This window comes from Thermobia domestica, chromosome 4 (assembly GCF_964235325.1).
Source record: "Thermobia domestica chromosome 4, izTheDome1.hap1.1, whole genome shotgun sequence".
Lineage (NCBI taxonomy): Eukaryota > Metazoa > Arthropoda > Insecta > Zygentoma > Lepismatidae > Thermobia > Thermobia domestica.
In genome coordinates, this window is record NC_137457.1 from 249,996,636 (window position 1) to 250,011,438 (window position 14,803).

Consider the following 14,803-nt stretch of genomic DNA (forward strand, 5'->3'; position numbering starts at 1 on the left):
TGATTCATATTTAACAAACCCTCCAAGTTTCGTAATAATCGCTTTATTCTTTCTAGAGAAATAAATATGTTTGTATGTATACTGTGTGTACTGTTTATTGCACCTTATAGTAATGCTTTCAGATCTCTTAAGTTGAGGTAAAACGTTTTGCTTTATTACCACAAACACATATATAAAATATAATACAATATAATTTAAAAGTGTGACAATTTACAATAAACAATAATACAAATGTACCAAAAGGTCATGAAAAGACAATCAAAACTATCACAATATATGAAACTTCCATTGGGTTACAAAAACGTACACTACTTCCTTCTTTTGTAAGAAATGTTGCATTCTCTAACAAGACCCCAACAATAGTCCCCCATCATTGAAGGATCCCATCGTCCCTGGTACCTTTTCTCCATTGCCATTATATCTTGGTGGAATCTTTCCCCCTGTTCGTCGCTGAGAGCACCTAGGTTAGCAGGAAAGAAGCTGAGGTGGGAGTGCAAAAAGTGGATTTTTAAAGACATCCTACAACCCAACTCTTTGTATTTCTGTATCATGTCCTGTACGATTTCTGTGTAACTCTCAGCTTTGTTATTGCCCAAAAAGTTGCGCACAACACACTTAAATGCTGTCCAGGCAGCTAGCTCAGCACTGTTTAACTTGCTGTCAAAGCTATCATCAAGCATTACTTTCCTAATTTGGGGACCAATAAACACTCCCGCTGAAATCTTAGCATCACTCAGGTTAGGGAACTTATCTCGCAAATACTTGAAACCTTCACCAGATGTGTCCATGGCTTTGACAAAGTTTTTCATAAGTCCTAACTTGATATGAAGTGGCGGTAGTAATATCTTATTAGGATCTACCAAAGGAGCGTATTTGACGTTGCATTCTCCAGGTACGTAATTCACTCTAGGTTCCCATTCCTTCACTTCATAATGTTTGTCATCAGCTCGGCTATCCCATAAACATAAAAAACATTGGTACTTCGTGTAACCGCACTGCAGTCCTAATAAAATACCAACTACCTTGAGATCACAACATATTTGCCAACAATGGTCCTTGTAATTTATAAGATTTAGCAAAGTTGACATGATGTCATAGGATTCCTTAATCTTCACTGAGTGCGCAAGTGGTATAGAAGGTTTATTTCCATTATGTAAAAGGACAGCTTTAAGGCTGACCTTTGACGCGTCGATAAATAACCTCCATTCTTCTGGAACGTAAGGAATTCCTAGCTCCGCCATCAACCCATTTATATCCGTACATACGCACACATTATCTTGCATTGAGAAATAGCTTGAAAATTGAACATGCCTTTTCCTGTACACTGATATGTTCGTTTCTGCATCCAATAAGCTCCACTGCTGGAGCCTTGATCCCAGAAGTTCCGCCTCTTGTTTTGTCAGGTGCAAATCACGGAAATGAAATGAAATGAAATCTTTGAGTTTTACGTCCCGCGGTTATGCCGGTTAGGCTAAAGGAGACGGTGATGATGAGTAATGAATGAAATGGTGGAATGAAAGTGGGAGGAAACGGGAGAACCCCGAGAAAACCCACGCACTACAAAGTTAACTTGGCGGGGGCTGGGATCGAACCCGGAACCCCAAGCACCAGAGGTGAACGCTCTACCACTGAGCCACCGCGGCCCCAGCAAATCACGGACTAGGTCATTAAGTTCACATTGCCGGATGAAATGTGGCTCGCGAACATAGTCAGGGATTAACGTTGGATCCTTGGATGTACATGTTGATGTCGATGGTTCATCAAGGTCATGATCATCATCAGAGTCTTTTGGCCATATCTCTTCCCAGTTGGTAGGGGGCTCGGGAAGTGGAAGTTCATCCCCGTGCGGAATAGGTCTAATTGCGAATTTAACGTTGGGATAACTTATTGTGTATTTGCTTTTTTTTTAGAATGTCCCTTAACTACTGTGAGACAAAAATAACAATCATCCAGATGGTTGGTGGGTTCTCTCCACACCATTGGTACAGCAAATTTCATGAACCTCCGTTTCCCTTTGGCCCATGCAACTAAAATGACGTAGCATGACGCACAAATTATGTTTCATAGTTTCACCGATGGCGTAATGGATCTACACTGTCCTTTAACTACAAACTGGCCACACACATATCAAAAACTATTTAGTGAGTTAACACACGAACGCCGTCCTCTTGACGCCATTGTACTGATCACAAACTAAACTTCTGGTCTTAGTTGGGTATAATGCCGTTAAGATCAAACATGAAAGCACTCTTAGCAGCAAAGACAACTTTGAAAGTGAAGTAGTGTTAAACCACACCTCAATATAAAAATGTACAAAACTCCCTCACCAGGTGTCAAGAACACAAGAAAGAAAGAAATGCGCGGGGGGGGGGGGGAACGATACCGTAGTGGAAAATTCAGACTGCATTAGTTCATTGTTGTCAACAATGAGTCTGTATTCCATTCTTCCTTTCTTTTGCATTCTGTTACATTTGATAACAAATATTGATAACCATTTCATGAACAAAACGAAAAAACTTGGAGAATTGTATATATATGTATTAAGATATACATATACTGTACGTTTAAAAAAAATATACGTTGGAAGTACATTCTATTTTTATACACGTTTCTAATTTACAGAGAGCAATACAAGTGTGTTGTTGACTATTGTAAATATTCATTTTTATGTCTGTGTTTGTAGTAATATAGCAAATCGTTTTTACCCCAACTCAGATCTGAAAGCATTACTATCAGGTGCAATAAACAGTGCACACAGTATACATACAAATATATTTATTTCTCTAGAAAGAACAAAGCGATTTTTACGAAAGTTTTAGGGTTTATTAAATATAAATCAAGGTATACTTAGGTATAATTTCTATGTTACTATATGTAAGGGGACAGGAGCTAGGAGAATAAAATATCTGAAAAAGGGAAATTTTTGAGGGAATTTCCCGAAAACCCCTCTATTACGGGAAAACTGTACGTGATGGAGAGAAACCGAGTGCATATTCGAATTCAGCGCAAAAAGTTCCTTTAAGATCAGGTGATTTTTCTCATGTAACAAACAAAAAGTTTAAATTTGTTAACTAGTGTTATTTATGCACTGTATATGAAAAACAAACTTAAAAGCAGATCATATCTATGGGCTCCAGAAGTGGGTCCCGGGAACCAATGGCTCACGAAAAACAAAAAAAATAATAATAAAATAAAATAAAATAAAATAAATAAATAAAAAGAAAGAAAGAAAGAAAAGAGAAAGAAAATGAAACTAAATCTTTGAGTTTTACGTCCCACGTTTATGCCGGTTAGGCTAAAGGAGACGGTAATGATGAGTACTGAATGAAATAGTGGAATGAAGAAAGTGGGAGGAAGAGGGAGAACCCCGAGAAAACCCACGCATACGGCGTTTGTTTACCACAAAGTTCACTTGGCGGGGGCTGGGATCGAACCCGGGACCCCAAGCACCAGAGGTGAACGCTCTACCACTGAGCCACCGTGGCCCTCACGGAAAACAAATTTCTTAAGTTTTTCCTTGTACAAATTTAAAAAATACCAAATGTAATATAGCAACCAGGGAGATGCCCCGCTAGAAAATCATCTTCGGGTGTCCATGACTACCTCTTGTTGCTCGTCTTCTTCTAATTCTCACATATACTCCCAATAGAAAGGATTTAAAATAAAATAGCAGGAAAGGAAGGAAAAAGATGTTCAAAAAGTGTAAACAAAAAGTAGTCAATCGTTAAGGAAATTATTATGCTCCACCGAATAGCTTTTTTTTTTTTTTTAACTTACGTACTTAGTTTTGTTAAAAATCGTTCATGCAACCATGGATTAATCTTGAAATTATAACAAGTGGATGATAAAAACAGTTTGTTAACAAGTGCTGCTGAGCAACTAATGTCATTGAAGTAACATTCATCAGTATTAAGAGAGCAGAGTGGGAAGAGGAATATGTGGGGAACGAAACACGAGAGACTCACTGCTGTTATGGATAGTAACGCAATATCCTATTAGTCACCCGGGAGACGGAGGGAGTTGGTTTGACTCCCAGCCATGTCGTTACCAATGCTAATGAATCCAGTCAGCATATGTTATGTATAATGGTGAGAGGGAAATATGTAGTGGTTATGGTGGAAAGAGCGGAGGGGGTTGGCAATCGGCGTATAATCCTGCTGAGTACAATTAGGCCACTTTTCCCCTCAGAATACCCCCTCCAATGTGCAACTTGTCTCTCGCTCTCGGTCAAACAGTTTGCTTCACAGCGGAAATATTGGTTCCGATTCGTGGCAGCACACACAACGCCACAAAATTGGTGATTAGTTTTCTAGAAATGTACTCTATTTTACATTTTCAAACTGTGGCTCAACTTTTACGTTTTACATATAGTCGAAATTAATGCAGATTTGATTTTTTTTTTTAGCGCAATCCATAAAGACTGATCATTATAATAAGAACATTTACCTATATAACAAAACGTCACTCATGTTTTATTCAGAGCACCTTTATGTAGCTACTGATTACCGAATACACATTTTTTTCTTTCTTTTTTCTTTTTTTTTTTTTTTTTTTTTTGTAATTCTATTTAAACTTAGCGCCATGTTCAAAAATTTAGATTCTCCGTTAACTTACATTTGTTTTTCCATTGATTTAAAAGTAACAGTCATTTTATCACGTTTCCAAAAATATATATGCTATAATTTGTGTTTTTAAAATGGTACTTGGTAAACAATTTCAAGGAATTTAGATAAAAATATCTAAAGAATAATTCCCTTCGTAATATTGTATAGGTATGAAAGTTGGTCTTGAATTACGGTTGTTCAAAAATCGAGTAGTTCATTATCGAAATATTGTAGTAATGGATTTTCGAATATTCGTTATTAGAACAATTATTCGGATAAGGAAGAATTATTCGAATAATTATTTGGATAAGAAACAATTATTTGGATGATTCATTCCCGTTCTGCCTAAAGGCCCTCCAGCACTTTGTAGAAAATATTTTCAATGATCTTCTCTTTAGGTAGAACGAGACTTTCCATTCTACCTAATCTTCGAAGACAGGGAATTTTATGCAGGGAGATTTTTTTTAAAAGGGAAATGGAGCAAAATGCTTGACTCCTAGCGTGTTTTTATGTAGATCGAAACTCATGTATATAATGGCTGTAATAACGAGGGCGGGAACAAAATCCAAAGGGTCAAAACTAGAGATGCAAGGGCTCGGAAAAAAACCGGCTTTTTTGGAAAAAAAACTCGGTTTTTTCTGCTTTGCTTTTTTGCTTCGGAAATTTTGGGCTTTTTTCAAAATACTGCTTTAAATTGATAAAACAGACTTTGTATCGCTTCTCTATAACACAAAAAATCATTTAATTAGTGGTTGATGCTGATAATAATATAAAACATCGAAAATAAACTATGAATTTCGAAAAAATATTTCAAACAATTTTTCTTCAACATATTTACATTATGAATTCCACAGGATTAACCAATGTATATAATAAGAATTTTTTAACCTCCTATATACAAAAGTAAGCAGAGTTGGCAAGAACCGTGGTTGTTTTTGAAAATGCCAAAAACCCGTTTTTTGGGGATGTTTAAACCAGGCTTTTTTGGTTTAAACCAGGCTTTTTTGACTTAGATTTTTTGCTTTATGTATTTATATTACATATTCACAGAAATAAGTTTGTTTCGCCTTGATGTTATTATGCAACAGCGGGGTTATGCCGGAAGAACTCCCATAAGCTTAAAGAAGTACGGTCAGTAAATTTCTTAAGTTGAGAATCTCCCGCCCTAGCCATTGGGAAAATCCCGTCATTACTTGAAATGTAAGACAATAACGGGAAAATCCTGTTATTGCTTTGCATGTAAAATTTAAAGGTCAACGTACCATAATCAGTACGCTAAAACTGAGGTATTAAATTACAAATTTAGTACCGGTACGTAGATATTGAAAGTCCAATCCAAGCTAATGTTGGAAGCTACGTAGGCAATCGATAAATTTTGCCAATTTCTATCAATATATTTAAGCAATATTGGCTTCTTTATAAAACAACACGCATTTAGGCATGTAGAAATATACAATTTGGTTTGTTTCGTATATTTAGGCTTAACATCCTTACGAAATACCGAGGTTATCAAGGAGAAGACTTTCGCTTAAACTGACATCCGAACCGCTACTTGGGTTACGCATGAAAGAAGGTTTGTGGTTCGACCGAGAATTGAACATGGGACACCTTGATTAAAAGGTGAAAGGGAAATAAAACTATTGCAAGTGGTTTGATATCTGGAAACGTTACCATGAAGTTCACACGATTCGCATTTTTCATTCTTTTTATTTTTGTGGTTTAAACCAGTTATTAAAAAAAAAAAAAAAAAAAAGTTGGTGTAAACCAGCCAACCCTAAAAGTAAACAATTCTTTTTCAAGAATACACAAATAACTAGCAAAATAGTATGTAGTATTTTTACTTCAAAATATTCCATACCCTCTTTTTGAAACAAAATAAAATTAAAATAAAACATAAGAGAAATACTTAGATTTATATGATACACTTAAAGGCTGCACATCTAGAGCTTTTGGTTCTGTATATTCTTGAAATTCTACAGTTAAGTTTTATAGAACCACCATCACAGTTTACCCAATCCTCAAGTTTTCTGAATTTTTAACAAGAGGGATTCAACATATCATTACGGAACTCCCCCCTCCCCCCCCAAAAAAAAAGACTACGGAATATATTTAAGTTAAGATAAATACAACTGCACAACAAACATGACTGAGTGATTAGCTTTTGCGCTTCTATCGGGAAGTCCGGGATTCAACCAGCATTCGACCATTCTGACAAAGCTTTTCTTCATTCCATCTGTGAATGTAGAAATAGTGCGTGTACTGTGAGTTGGGCGACTTCCTTTTTTATTGTTTTTAAATCGTTATTATTACTAATTACCAGCAGTGCCGGTTTAGTGCCGGTTTTGCGAAGGTTAGGGGGGGGCGGTCTTTCGGACTGAAGCCCGTTCCCCAAAGTTACGGAATGTCTGCAACAAACTAAATATCTATTATTTATGCCTTTACTCATAAACTTTAAGCTCCCGTCAAATAAAAATTACGAATGTTTAAAAAAAACTAAACATTAGTAAGAAATCCTTCCCAAAATACTTTTCTAAATCCGCCACTGATTCTCAGTATAAAATGATTTTTAAAGTTGTATCCGGAAGATTATTGCTAAACATATAAACGAAACGAAATATTAGTTATGTCTGTACTCATAAACTTCAAGCACTTCCCAAATAAAATTAGGACTTTTTAGGAAACGGAACAATCAGAAAAAACCCTCCTAAAGTACTTTTCTAAATCCGCTACTGATTATTTGTATAAATTGGTATTCAAGGTTGTGTACGGAAAATTATTGCTAAATCACTTCACAGCTACAGTATAACAGAAATGTGGAAGTACGGTTTGACGGATATATTGAAAAACGTACGCTTTGACGGATAAATAGAAAAACGGGCAAGTTTAACTTTTGCGCTAGAAGCTAGAGTACTAAAAGCTCTTAGAAATGAAACACGGATGACAAACTAGAGAAGAAAAAAGATGTCGATAACTCAAAAGTTAAAATAAAGTTAAATAGCCTCTAAAATTACCCTCAAATACTACATTCTTCATGTTAGCTTTAATTCGTAAAACATGTGCTCCATCCATCTTGATGGTGAATTTCAGAGCGAAATATCACATTCAGGTCATGGAATTCTTATCTAACTATAGAATATACTATTAGAAAGCTATTTAGATAGAAAAATCATGAAGTTGAAAAAAGCCAAAATTTCCAAAATTCTCGTTTTTTTCCCAAAAAAGCCGGCTTTTTATGTGAAAAAAACCACCGATTCAAAAAAGCCGGCTTTTTTGCATCTCTAGTCAAAACCCAAGCAAAATTTTTAGGAGACAAACAAAATCCAAGGGACCGAATTATAGGAGTAAGTGGACGTACCAGTGCACACCCTATACGATTATTTTTTTTTTCATCAATTGTCATATATTCTAAAATGTTATTTGTAATTTTTTAGTTTACTGAAATAACTTCTTTTTTTAATACTAAAAACCCAATAAAACATTAAAATATTATAATAAAACGGCAGATTGGCTTTACTTACTTCCACACATACTCATATGAAAAATTCTAAGTACTCCTAGTACTCCTATTTATTATAAATGTAATACATTTGAAATACGTTTAGCATATACTGTAAGATCATCCATTTTAATTACGAAAAGTAACTGTGATGTTATTTGATTTTTAAAAGAATTTTTATCCTTGTATGGTAGCGTACAGCAGTCTTTTATTTTGAGTATTGTATATTTATTTTAGTTCCGAATTACTAATAAAAATTACTTGTAGCAAAGATCAAAGTATGCAATATATATTTACTATAACATTTTTACGTGTCTTACTGAGTTTTCAGTATTTTTTAAAGTTATTTCAATAAAGTGAAGAATTACAGATAATATTTTAGATGCATGACAGTTGAAGAAAAAAAAACAATCATTCTTTTATTAGAGTTCGCCTATTACATATTCTGTCCCTTGAATTTTGTCCTTTTTGTCAGAATTTTTTTTTTTTTTTTTTTGTTTTTGTCCTCTTAGATTTTGTCCTGCATTCGTAATAATATGTTTAGTAATTTTGATCGAGTCTGTAAGAAGGAAACTGTATCTTCAATTTCATCATAAATTTAGAGGTTACTTTACTTGTTCATTTCGAAAAAAAAAAAAAAAAATGACTAGGATACAATTCTGTTATTAACAGAATGAATTAGCAAATGAATGTGATATTTTTAAATTATACCTGCAGGAATATGGAAAATTTATTGATTCAGTTGTAAGAAAGCAGTTTAACTTTGTAACTGCAACAAACACAAACAAACAAACAAACTTACTTCGGTTTAATATCAAGTCACTTCGCAGCAAAAAATCATTCGGATTTCCAGTTATTTATTTCCATCGTACTAAGGCTCAAAGTATTTATTATATAAGTACTACAGTTTACATTTCCAATATGTTTGGTCATATAGGGGTCTATTAAGCAAACAATGGAAGAGGATGCATAAGGCGACCCTTAGTAAAGTCTTAGTGGTTCTATATCACAACTCCTTTTTCGATATTACCTTATCAGCTGATTTGTCTTCTGTAAATTGTAGCAATACAAAATAATATCACATATTGAAATACTTATATATTTTTTGTAATTTTAATCAAATCAAAAGGTCAGATAATCTGGGAGGGACTTATAAGAGTTTGTTTCAGTTTGGTACTTTTGAAGGTGGAAGGCTGGGATCACGTGTAATAGACTTGGTTGCTTACGTAGTTGTGGTTGCATACTGTTTAAATTTAGAACAATGATAAAGAGACCTTGTTTAAATTGTATTGGCTATATTGACGATATGTGGTATTTAGTATTGCTAGTATTTACATTGAAAGTATAAGTATATGACATATTGCATGTAATCATGTATAGAAGACAAATCACCTAACTAGATGATGCCAAAAAAGTTATGATGTAGAAGACAAAGGCTCCTTTTTGCGGGGGAGGCCGCCTTATGCATCCTCTTGCATTTTGTTTAAAAAATCATATGGTTCGGATTCCACGTTAATCAGTAGGTTCCGTCTCATATAGCCTCGCTGCTGTAAGGGACATTAAACTCAAAATTAACTCAACTCATTTGTTTAAAAATATATATGGCCAAACATGTTTTGAGAATGTGAACTGTAGCACCTCTGCAAGCCTTACTATGCTGGAGATGAACTATTGGAAACCCGAATAACCTTTTGGTGTGAAATGACTTGATATTAGACCGAAGTAAGTTTGTTTCATGTTAATTTCAGTTAAAATATCAAACGGCTTTCTTGCAACAGAGTCAATCAATTTTCCATTTCCTTGCAGGTATTTCAAAAAATTCACATTAACCTTTACTAAAGTAGATACGAATAACACTGCTAATAACAGAACTGTATCCTAGTTATTTTTCCGAGAAGAACAAGTAGAGTAACACCTAAAATTTATGATGAAACTTGAAGAAATGGGTATTCATCTTACCGCATCTGTTAGAATTACTAACGAAAAATTTCCTAGAAAAAAATTTCTTCCTGCACAGAACTCCCCGTCTCGAAAGATTAGGCAAAACGAGAAATCCCGTTCTGCCTAAAGTTCATTTAAAATATTTTCTACAAACTGCTGGCCTTTAGGCAGAATGAGAACTACGTACAATGCGAAGACACCATCAAAAATTGCAATTTTCTCTAAAGGTGCTCTTAACGATTGTTTATTTTTTGTAAGTCAATATTTCATTAACAAATAACCCTACACTATGGTATAAATCCAGAAAGGATTGTTTGTTCTTTGACTATGTATAGGTAGTTTTCTTGAAGAAACTATCGACAAGTTTATTCATATTTCATAAATAAATGTCTCCCTGACGTGATTAATCATATGATTTAAAGTTTTAGATTACAGCTTTAAGAAACTATGAAAATGCTGAAGGCTTCGGAAACTCTGTGTGCGTGCATCTTTGTGTAATACTGTAATAGTTTAATTATATACTATTCGGTAAGATACTGTAATGATTCATCCAGTACATAAATAAATAAATAGTATATTTCGTATGCACATGTATAATAAATTTCTGAAATTTCCTATTTAGAGAATGAAAGAAAAGCTGTTCGAAAAAAATTGCCGCGTCGAGCCATGAAAATGAAAATGAAATCTTTAAGTTTAACGTGCCACGATTATGCCGGTTAGGCTAAAGGAGACGGTGATAATGAGATGTGAGTGAAATGATGGAATAAAGAAAGTGGAAGAAAACGGGAGAACCCCGAGAAAACTCACGCGCACGGTGTTTGTCCACCACAAAGTCCACACGGCGCGAGGTGAGATCGAACCAGGTACCCCAAGCACCAGAGGTGAACGCTCCGCGTCGAGCCATAGTCCATGCATAAATATAGCCCTGCCTATACCCGAATATAACTTATTTTCTGAAAAAAATCTAGAACTTGTAGTTTACTCTTGGAGGTTAGAAAAAATCTTTAAAAGAAATCATTAAGTTTTGTTCATATTACATAAACAAACAGCTCAGTAATTACTTCAACGTGATTTGATTTAATTTAAGAACTTAGAACTAGAATGTTTAGTGCAGTGGCCCGTACCTTTTATTTTATGATTTGAATTAGTATCCACCAAAGTAAATTAAAATTTCACGTTGACGTTGTAAATCTTTTCCAGTTTTACTATATAATTTATTTACTTCGAAAAAATATTGCCTGTGGAAAATAAAATCTTACATCGAGGGGAAGGAGACATAATTACTGTCGGTGGAACCCCTTAATTAAGTGAGGTAAAATTCGATCGCATACGAAATTTGTCAAAAGAATGAAGTCGTAGGTAAAAATTTCCTCCCATAATCTCCGTTATGTGAGACTTTGGAGCACAGTTTTACCTCTTGCATTGCGTAGTATATCCTGCTAGTTTTATCATCATACCATTATATTCATGGGCGTATATTGTTGATTCTTATATGAAGAATTGTGGTCATCAGCAAAAATTTTCCCCTGGGCGCAGAGGTTGCTGTTTTACAGACTTTTTTTTTTATAATAAAACGCTTGAATATGGAATATCACATTTTAATAAATCCGTACTGCTATAACGTACGAATATATAGCGATATATGAAACTAAATGTTTTTTTTTTTTTTAATGTAAAGATGTACACTGATTTCACCGTTGATTTCACACAGAGACAGTCCAAATTTATGCAGATTTCACATGTCTATAAGTAGTAGTAATAAAGTACAGTATATAAACTAGTTATTTTACTCGTGTGTTTTTCTAAGTTAAATTTTGGGAGTGTCAAGGGAAGGTGATCGCCCTCCTACTGCATCCCATATGGACGCCCATGTTCAAAACATTTCCGTTTCTTATTATATTTATAAACAACTCTCGAACAAAAAGTATGAGAATTTTTGAACGTCAGCCGCGTAAGACTTGTGAAATGTTATTAAATAAATTGGTTTTCAAAATAGTGCAGAAATTAGGGTTTTTGACGATTAGGACATCACAAACTCTGAATCCAGATTTCTGGCCTATAGGAAAAAAGATGAAAGTGGCTATTATTTCATTCTTTAGCACTTTGCTAATACGAGTAGAATCTGCCTCAGTTTCTAAATTTTCATGTTCTTTACTGTTCTTAATCCTTCGTGTTCCGGCCTTATATCAAATGTCCTCTGGCCATATTTGACAGTTTCTAAAAGTAAAATGCAGAGTTTTTATTAACGTTCCCTAATTTAAAAAAAAAAAAAAAAAAAAAAAACTTTGTCGGTTATTTCACGCTCACCTTAACAAAACCAATTTCGATCAAATCCATATATTTGTTTGTTAACTGGCAGGGGTGCCCACAAGGGGGGGCTATGACGCAAACTGCGTCATTGAAATATTGGGGGGGGTTAAAAATCTATATAAATATGTCTGACGGGGGGGGTAAAAATTAATCGAAAAGATTTTTTTTCATGGAAGAATACCTATGGATAGACAATTGCGGGGGGGTGCGTCATGGACATAAGGGGGGGTGGGCACCACTGTTAACTGGTTTGTTTATTTTACACAATATTATATATATATTCATGCTAACATTTGAAAATCAGTAAAGTTTTCGCCATTTCTTATCCTTATGCTTTATTACTTATTTCCATCCTCAAAATAAAATTATAAGTAACGGAAGGCTCAAATACCTACTTATATTGTTATGAAAAAAGTGGAATAACAAACAATCTTATACTTCAATTTATCATAAGGTGTTCATTAAATAGATTAGTAAAATTCTAACAAGAAACGCTGACCAGAAATCCTAATATGGGAATATGAAATTTGATTTAGAATTTTATAGTTAACGATATTAATATGCATCGTTAGACACGTGAACTTCACGAAATTCGATCGATTTTTATTTACATGGATAGGAGTCAAAGTGTACAATTATTCACTAAAATGTAAACAAAACGTACGGAAGACTGTGTAATTACAAAACGACGCAATTGTGATTTTAATTCTTATTCAGTTTTAATGGAAATTTCAATTTTAAAATTACAATATAATAATAGTAAAGAAATAGGTACTAACCTTCCATTGAAGTAAGTCGTAATTGCATGAAAGTATCAATATTTATGACGCACTCATAATAACAAATAAAACATTCACTTTCGAACGCTTCGATCATCACTACACGTATACACTATTTGCGCTTATTGTCTGTGCTGGTGTTATTCTGTCAGGCAAGGCACACGCTCCAGGTGCTTCATTTCCTCAACACTCACTCACTCCCCTTTATTTAAAAAAAAATACCTGCTGTTATTGGTTTGAAGGGAGAGCAGAGAGGGGAAACGAACGCTCGCGGTGTAGACACAGCACACGAAAACAAGCAAAAACACCGAAGAAAAGAGGTGCTTAATTAGTACTAGTCTCACCTGGCAACTGGCATGCCAAACTTCAGCATCAGACAGATGTCGCGTAACCTGACCGACTGACCACCCAATTCTGCTGTACAACTTCAGCGCTAATTATACGTATATCGAACTGCGTGTAATGTGAAGAAAGAAATATTCCTGTGCAACTGACTGATATATTAACATGGCTTTTGGTGCGCTCTGAGCATGATTCTCTGTAAGGGCAGGGATGCTTTCAGTTTTCTCTCGGGAGTAGGGATTGCAGACGTTCCGGTTTAGCTCAGACTAGGACTACATTGTAAAGGGGATTTCATCATTCCGGGGAGAAGAGGGATTTTTTTCCAGCCTGGACCCTAAAATCATCACTGGGTAGGGATACCGAATTTTCGTGTTAATTCCGAAGTACAGTAGCGTACGCAGGATTTCATCAAGAAAGGTTCAAGCCTCGAAATTAATATAGTTTGAAGATTTTTGCAAACGTATCTTAATACGGTCAATATTTATTTTATCATAATATCTTATTTAAGAAGGGTGTTAAAAAGCCTGGGACCCCTCTTGTGTACGCCACGGAACCAGTATCACGTGGCAATTATGGGAAAATAACTGAATTATGAAGTAGTGAATTTCAGTCTGAAGAGCCAGAAAAACCTCCATTGGTTGTTTATTCCCATGCCGCACAGTAAAAACTATAAAGCGGAATGTTTGTTTGTCCTGTATACAAATCCACATCGTTGGCACGAAATACTTCTACGCAACTGTAGGGACAATATTGTATGCTATTTAGATTTCTTTTCCGAAAGACGGGTACTTGTTGCAGATTAAGACTAAGTGTAGCAAATCATTACACACATTGTGCCTTTTCGATCAAATAGGCCCTTAGTACCTTCCAAGATGTTATTCTATAAGCAACATTGCATTTCTCGGGTTTACTTTAGGAGGGCATAATTGCAAAATTATGACTATAAAACTGGGTAACGGGATACTTGGGCTATTAATTTATAATATAACGGAAGTATAGTGACAGGTTAATAGCAAAATCATAGTTGCTTTACAGGAGTGTACTAGTAACTTTCCTTTAACATTTCAGTACGGGAGATGCATTTATTAATGTTGTTTATTTTCTTTGGAAATCAATGCGAGTGCCTATGATATACGTTCACGACTTAGTTGTTCGGGATAACAAGGACCAGGTAAAATGATTTAAAGATACGAAACTGAGCTAAGCGAGTTATACCAGTAGTCCTCAAGCAGTACACAAATTTCAACTTCTTAATGTTTCAGTCCAGCGGAGAGATCACTAGCTAGTGCTATTTCTCACGTGTATGATCGATCTTTGTCTTGGAGTACGAA

The 14,803-nt window shown here is 34.9% G+C and overlaps 1 protein-coding gene across 5 annotated transcripts in view; it reads right to left on the reverse strand.

The window, feature by feature from the left end:
• The window catches only part of LOC145683971 (uncharacterized), a 537,083-nt gene that overhangs the window by 202,054 nt on the left and 320,226 nt on the right, over positions 1–14,803 (reverse strand). The window contains exon 1 of one of the 5 annotated variants that reach the window (XM_081755706.1): positions 13,131–13,326. The exons of the other annotated variants lie outside the window; for them this stretch is intronic. The gene's annotated coding sequence lies outside the window, so the exon portion shown is untranslated. Of the gene's footprint in view, positions 1–13,130; positions 13,327–14,803 lie in introns of those variants that run through there. 5 annotated transcript variants of the gene reach the window in all.